We start from the raw sequence: 6,921 nt of genomic DNA on the forward strand, positions 1-6,921 counted from the left end.
CAGAAAAAACAATAGGTTATGTTATGGGCACGTGCGGTGCTAAGGTGCAGTGATTGGTTCCGGATAGTGCCAACAATATATAAGTTATAAGTTATGTGCGGGGGGCAGAGTCAGTGTGATGCAGGGGGCTTGTTTGTGAGCCCCACTGCCATGGGGAAAAAACTGTTCAGGTGGCGCGAGGTTTTGGTCTTGATGGCCCGGAACCTTTTTCCAGATGGGAGTCTCTGGAATAGGTGGTGGCCGGGATGGGAAGGATCAGCAATGATCTTGCCTGCTCTCTTCCTGGTCCTGGAGTGGAACAGGTGTAGGAGAGCCGGCAGGTCACAGCCGATGACCTTCTCAGCTGACCGAATGATCCGCTGCAGTCTGCCCTTGTCCTTGGCAGTGGAGGCAGCGAACCAGACGGTGATTGATGCAGTGAGGATGGACTCAATGATGGCCGTGTAGAACTCGACCATCACTTTCTGCGGCATGTTGAATTTCTTCAGTTGCCGCAGGAAGAACATCCTCTGCTGGGCCTTCTTGGTGATGGTGGTGATGTTCTCAGCCCACCTCAGGTCCTGTGCAATTATAGTCCCCAGGAATCTGAAAGACTCCACTGTTTTAACTGGGGAGTCGCACATGGTGAGGGGGGGCGGTTTGGGCTGGGCTCCTCCTGAAGTCTGCTATCATCTCTACAGTTTTCGAAGCGTTCAGCTCCAGGAAGTTCTGGCTGCACCAGGAAGCCAGGCTGTCAACTTCCTCTCTGTAGGCGGCCTCGTCCCCATTGGAGATTAATCCAATTAGGGTTGTGTCGTCTGCAAACTTCAGGAGTTTGACAGAGTGGTGGCTGGAGATGCAGTTGTTGGTGTAGAGGGAGAAGAGTAGAGGGGAGAGCACACAACCTTGTGGGGCTCCAGTGCTGATGGTCCGGGGCTCAGAGACAAGCTTGCCCAGCCTCACGCGCTGCTTCCTGTCTGTCAGGAAGTCAGTGATCCACCTGCAGGTGGGCTCAGGCACGCTCAGCTGTGTCAACTTGTCTCGGAGAAGAGCTGGGGCGATAGTGTTGAATGCGGAGCTGAAGTCCACAAACAGGATCCTGGCGTAGGTGCCGGGGGAGTCAAGGTGCTGGAGGATGAAGTGGAGTCCCATGTTGACTGCGTCGTCTACAGACCTGTTGGCTCTGTAGGCAAACTGCAGTGGGTCGAGGAGGTGGTTGGTTATGGCCTTGAGGTGGGTCAGCACGAGGCGCTCAAAGGTCTTCATTACTACAGAGGTCAGGGCGACTGGTCTGTAGTCATTAAGGTCTGTGATCCTCTGCTTTTTGGGAACGGGGATGATGGTGGATGTTTTGAGGCAGGCAGGTACCACGCATTCAGCCAGTGAGGTGTTGAAGATGTCCGTGAACACTGGAGACAGCTGGTCCGCACAGTACCTGAGTGTGGAGGGGGAGACAGCGTCTGGTCCAGCTGCCTTGCGGGGGTTCAGTCTCTTCAGTAGTTTGTTGACATCTCTCTCCTGAATGGAGAGAGGTGTGATGGGGGGGAGGGGGCAGTCTGGGACCATTTTGTGGGGGAGTGTCTTTGTCCAGGCTGGGAAGAAGAGGTGTGATAGCTGTGGGGGGTCAGAATGTGGGGTAGGGTTAGAACTGGTCCATTGTCTGTCGAATCTGCAGTAGAACTCATTCAGGTCGTTTGCAAGTTGAAGGTCTTCCACAGAGTGGGGGGATTTGGTTTTGCAGCCGGTGATCACCCGAAGGCCTTTCCAGACTGACGAGAGTCGTTGGCTGCAAATTGTTGTTCCAGCTTCTTGGAATACTGTCGTTTGGCCTCCTTAATCTCCTTGCCAAACGAGTATTTAGCCAGTCTGAACCTATCCTTGTCCCCAGTCTTGAAGGCCACCTCTTTCTCCAAACGAAGCTGTTTGAGTTTTGCTGTGAACCAGGGCTTGTCGTTGTTGTAACTCACCCTGGTGCGTGTTGGAATACATCTGTCCTCACAGAAGCTGATGTATGACGTCACAGCATCTGTAAATTCGTCCAGGCTGTTGGAAGAAGTTCTAAAAATGTCCCAGTCTGTGTTGTCCAGGCAATCACGCAGCTCCTCCACAGCTTCACTGCTGCTCCAGTTCTTACATCTCAGCACCGCAGGTTTAGAAAGTTTGAGTTTCTGTCTGTAGGCCGGGATCAGATGAATAAGCGCGTGGTCGGATAGACCCAGAGCAGCGCGGGAAACTGCATGATAAGCCCTGCTGATGGTACTGTAGCAATGGTCCAGAGTATTCTCTCCCCTGGTCGGGCATTTAACTAACTGTTTGTATTTGGGGAGTTCGTGAGTTAAGTTGCCCTTATTAAAGTCCCCAATGACAATAACAGGGGAATACGTGTTCTCTCTCCTTCTCTCCACTCCTAGTATCTGATCAGCGAGTTGACGCTGAGCCTCGCGCACGTCAGCTTGCGGTGGGATGTAAACTCCGGCCAGGATAAAAGAAGTGAATTCACGGGGAGAGTAAAACGGTCTGCAGGTGATGAAAAAAGATTCCAGGTCAGGAGAACAGGATTGTAAAATCACTTTCACGTCGCTGCACCAGCCATGGTTTATATAGAAACAAATCCCTCCGCCTTTTGCTTTGCGTGAGAGGATCGGGTCGCGGTCCGCGCGTAACAGCTGAAAGCCGGTCAGCTGTGCGGCAGAGTCCGGTGTAGATTCCGTCAGCCACGATTCCGTAAAACACAAAACAGAAGAAAGGGAAAAGTCTCTATTTGTCTATTTTAGGGATGAATGGAAGAATAGAAGTCCTGGATTACAGGATGATGATGTCAGAGTTTAATGTTTAATTCATTTGGAATTTGTTTATATTTTAATACTAATTTCATATATCTAGGCATCACTGTGCTCCTGTCAAACTATCTTCTGGCGGACAGATGCACAAAACGGCAACTACTAACCCTCCTTGGCTATCTCAATTATGCCATCCACATAATTCCACAAGGGAAATCCTTCCTCACTAACCTGTTGACCAAAGCTGCAGCCATCCATGATTGTTGTCCTGGACAATGCATGCAAAATGCAAATGCACCGTGGCAACTTTTTCTGTCCTCTTGAAAAGGAATTTCATTCTTCTATGATGAATTCATCACTCACCCTGAGGATATCCAACTTTTCACAGATGCAGCTCCCTCAACAGGTTTCGGTGGCCATTGCAGAGGGAGATGGTTTCGCCTCTGTTTGGCCCCCAGAGTTTAAATCTCTCGATTCAGACTCCAGATGTCCTTCATTTGCGCTTCATGAGATATATCCCACAGTCAAAGCTTCCATTCTTTGGGGGCATGAATGGTCCAGGAAGTCCATACTCATTCACACGGATAATACCGCAGTCGTAGAAATCCTCAACAAAGGTCATCCAGCCATTATGCAATTCCTGCCGGACTCACATTAATCTCAGCCCAACACCAGTTCATCCTCAGGGTAGCCAACATCCCTGGGTACCAGAACAACATCGCCGATTCACTGTATCGGTTCTCATTTCAGAAATTCAGACTCTTGGCCCCAGAATCGGATACTCACCCCATACCAGTCCCACCGATTTTAGCCAGGATTTTCAACTAACTCCACAGTTGGAAATCCTTGTTTACACCTCACACGAAGCCATGCTCTCCCCAAGCACTCTCTCAGCCTACTTTACCGGATGGAATAGTTTTAAGGCATTTCACTCCTCATACCACCTGCTCTGTCTATTTGCAGTTTTATCACCCATGCTCTTTCTATTCAAAACATCCGGTCCTCAACCATCCAGACCTACCCGGCTGGAATCAACTTCTATATCTAATTGGCCACTGGTAAACAGATCTCAGATCAAACCATACAGGTTTGCACAGAGGCGACGAAGGAAACAAGGGTAGTGGGCCGGAATCCTAGTCGCGAAAACTGGACTCCACTATCGAGTATTCTTCGGGCTAATTTTCAGTCTCTGGATAATAAGCTGGAACAACTTCGGAGCAGGATGGTTTTCCAACGAGACATTAAGAACTGTAATGAAATGGTTTCAATCAATCAATCAAATTTTATTTGTATAGCCCATATTCACATTTCACATTTCGTCTCATAGTGCTTTAACAAGGTGTGACCTCCTCTGCCCATAACCCTCAACAAGAGTAAGGAAAATCTACATAAAAAAAACCTTTTAACAGGGTAAAAAGAAGGTAGAAACCTCAGAGAGAGCCACATGTGAGGGATCCCTCTCACGTGTAATCAGAAAGATAAGGGTATTTGCAGCATTGATTAGAATAAACACTTTGTAGCATAATTGAAGGTAAATGAATTGATGGATTATTGTCAATAATGGTGGAGTATCTGAGTAGAAATATTGTATATCAAGCAGTCTTGTTGTAATCATAGTCCATGGTCAGCAGCCACTACGATCATGATCCACAATCAAGATCGGAGGCCACTATAGTCCACAGTCATGATCCACTGCCGCCATCAGGATCCACCATCAGCTGCCACCTCAATCGTGGTCCACCACCACTATCAGATGCCAACACGATAAAGGATCCGCCATTATTATCACAATCAGCCAGCATGATACAGGATCCGCCATTACGATCACGATCTCTGATACGCGATCCACCATCATAATCCACGGTGTAAACAAAGATTTGCAGACGATAAGGCAAAGGGACTCAGGGGAAGAAGTCAAGTCAGTAACATGTATTGATAAGATATTAAGTTCTTTGATATGATAAGGGAGAAGAGGAAGGAGAAGCTGGGAAGAGCAGCTCCTTGTGTCATGTGTCCCCCGGCATTCTAGACCTTTAGCAGCATAACCAAGAGCAGGTCTAAGACTAACCTGGACCGGCTCTAACTATAAGCTTTATCGTAAAGGAAGGTTTTAAGCCTACTCTTAAACGTACAGATGGTGTCTGCCTCCTGAGGTATAATGGTGCCATATTATTAAGGGCCTTGAAGGTGAGGTTCTTGTCAGGACACGTGCTGCAGCATTTTGGACAAGCTGCCGAGTCTTTAACGACTTACTGCTGGAGCCTGATAATAAGGAATTACAATAATCAAGTCTGGATGTAAAAAAGGCATGGACTAGTTTTTCTGCATCTTTTTGAGACAGGACATGTCTGATTTTTGATATGTTAAGATGTTTTCACTGAGACTTGGCTCGACCCCGTGATCCCGGAATATACCATTGTTCCCGAGGGGCTCTCCATTCTAGGCAGAAACTCAAACATGACAGACCGGTGAATCGGACCATTCAGCGGTGGCGCGACCATTCAGACTTGGCTCTACATGACTGCTTCAGTCATCAACATAAACACATAAATGGACTCGGCCATCAGCTAAATCATCAGATGCATTGATGGTGTGATACCGAGGATTACTGTACGGGGAATTCCAAAGTGGAGTCTCACTACCAGGGCTCCAACTGTAGGAACATGTGGGCTGGACTAAAAACCATCACAAACTACAAAAGGAAGACCAGCAGAGCTGAGTTGGTGTCTGCATCTCTCCCATATGAACAACACCTTCTATGCATGCTTTGAGACCACAAACGGAGGACCGCTGCCCCCCTGTAATATCCAGGGCAAATATGTGGAGATCACTTAAACAAATTAACACACACAAGGCACCTTGACCTGATCGCATCCCTGACCGAGCTCTCACGGTGTGTGCAGATCAGCTGGCAGATGTGTTCACAGACATTTTCAACTTGTTACTGCTCCAGTCTGTACTCCCCACATGCTTCAAGGAGACCATCATTGTCCCTGTTCCGAAGAAACCCCAAACCCTCTGCCTGAACAACTACCACCCAGTAGCACTCACCTCCACCATAATGAAGTCCTTTGATGGTTAGTCAAATCCTTCATCACCTCTTCCCTCCCTCCCTCCCTGACTCACTGGACCCACTTCAGTTTGCCTAAAGGCCAAATAGGTAATCTGCAGATGCAATCTCCCTCACCTTACACACTGCCTTCTCCCACCTGAAACAGAGAGACACATATGTGAGAATGCTGTTCATTGACCACAGTTCAGCATTTAATACCATTGTGCCCTTGAAGCTCGTCACCAAGCTCAGAGACCTTGGGCTCAACTGCCCCCTCTGTGATTGGATCCTGACGGGCAGACACCAGGCTGTGCGGATAGGCAGCCCCACATCATCCACCCTGACTCTCAACACCGGCGCCCCCCAGGGCTGCGTGCTCAGTCCTCTCCTATACTCCCTGTTCACACATGACTGCGTGGCCACCCACAGCTCCAACACCATCATCAAATTTGCTGATGACACAACCATCATAGGCCTGATAACCGGCGACGATGAGATGGAGAGATGAGAGAGAGGAGGTCAGAGCCCTGACATCTTGGTGCCAGGACAACATGACAACATATAATACAATTTTTGACAAATTCCAGTCTGGATTTCACAAACGACACAGTACGGAAACTGCTCCCCTTAAAATTATTAATGATTTATTGATGTCTGCCGATGCTGTTGGTTGTAATGTATTACTGGTCCTTGACTCTGTTCCGCATTTGACACCATTGATCATAACATTCTCATCAATAGACTCACGCAGTGCGTCGGCATATCTGGAACTGCCCTTAGATGGTTCAAGTCTTATCTCTCAGATAGACAAATTTCCGTTTCCATTGGAAATAACATCTCATCCTTGGCTCCACTATTGTACGGAGTCCCACAACGTTCGAATCATGGTCCCATCCGATTTTCGCTGTGCGTGCTCCCATGAGGAAACGTGATCAGCCATTTTAAGAGGATATCATATCATTTCTATGCCTATGACACCGATCTTAGGGGTATCAATACCTCAAATTAAATCCCAGAAAGGTGTAAATTATGGGCCCTTTAATACTTTTTAAGACAGTGGAGACGGATGTCTTCAGTACGAAGGCCAGCCCCACTAATCCCCATTACCCT

The sequence above is a fragment of the Hippoglossus stenolepis genome, chromosome 2, assembly GCF_022539355.2.
Source record: "Hippoglossus stenolepis isolate QCI-W04-F060 chromosome 2, HSTE1.2, whole genome shotgun sequence".
Lineage (NCBI taxonomy): Eukaryota > Metazoa > Chordata > Actinopteri > Pleuronectiformes > Pleuronectidae > Hippoglossus > Hippoglossus stenolepis.